We start from the raw sequence: 1,276 nt of genomic DNA on the forward strand, positions 1-1,276 counted from the left end.
TTTTGTAACCCAACCCAGGAAGTGGCCACCTTGATACACAGGTAGTCCTTTTATCAGGGGGAAGGTACAGGAAATTCAGGAAGGAAATCCCAGGGAAAAGCTCCTAACGTTTTGTCCATGCCTGAGTTTGAGGTCAAATTCTCATGAACAATGGCCTCTGACCTGTAAGGCCCAGTGCTCTCCTGGGCAATGCCTAGGGCTGAGGCTTTGAACTTCCGCTCAAACCTCAGTGGTGAGGCAGTGAGTGTGTGCACGTCCTGGACAGAGCGTGCAACAGAGGCCCCCTCAAGCGCTCTGTTAACCCTCAGAGAGACTGAGCCAAGCCAAGTGCCCAGGCCCTGGCTCCACCCTCTGCTTAGTACTCCCAGGTGGCGGGTGCACCCTTTTCCCAGAAGACTGTATTCATTTCCCCTTATACACATCCGCACATACTTTTCACCATCCGCCACGTCCTGCTTGCTTGATGAGCGGCCTTCTCATCTTTGAGTTCCAGAATCACCACTTGCTGAGTACTGCTACCTCCCGAATTGGGACCCACAATTTTTTTTTTCTTTTTGAGAAAAACCAACATATGGAAAAAAGTTCAGCTTCTCCAAGGGAAGGTTGTGCACACAGTTCCCCAAGTTTAGCGTTAAAATAGTGGCTACTCTATAAGATAATGCAGAATTAAAGGCACTTGAACCCAATTAATGTGTCATTAGTTTCCTTTTAGCTTGCATCTTCGTAACAATGAAAGATAAGAAGGATTTCCAAAAGCCTAAAAAGGGATTGGTGTAGTATACTTGCTCTTCCAATTCAAATGCCTATAGTATTTGCATACATACATGCAGTTCTCTATATATTTGCATACATACGTAGTTCTCAATAAAGATACACGTCCACCAGGGCTGCCTCATGAATTCATAGCAGCACTGGTATCATCTTAAAAGTCGTCTGTCACTAAAAGAGGTGATGTTATAAAAAATAACTAAAACTAAATAGTGCTTCTGACACATTTCATATTACTTTAACATTTATTTCTTAGATAACATTTTAATTTATTTACATAGTTGTGAGATATAAAGTTGTTTTTTATTTTATTAACTCATTATGTCATAATATTAGTTTATCAAAATATTACTATATCATTTGCTGCCAAATATTGTAGGGTTTCTGAAAATTTTCTGCAATACTCTAACATGAAGTTCGTTTTAACCAATATTGATGAAGACTTTTCAACAATCTGAAGGTGTATACTAACAGAGTAGAAAGTCTTCATAAAATACAAGACATGTCA

This window comes from Propithecus coquereli, unplaced genomic scaffold (genome assembly GCF_000956105.1).
Source record: "Propithecus coquereli isolate 6110/MARCELLA unplaced genomic scaffold, Pcoq_1.0 Scaffold55, whole genome shotgun sequence".
Taxonomy (NCBI): Eukaryota; Metazoa; Chordata; class Mammalia; order Primates; family Indriidae; genus Propithecus; species Propithecus coquereli.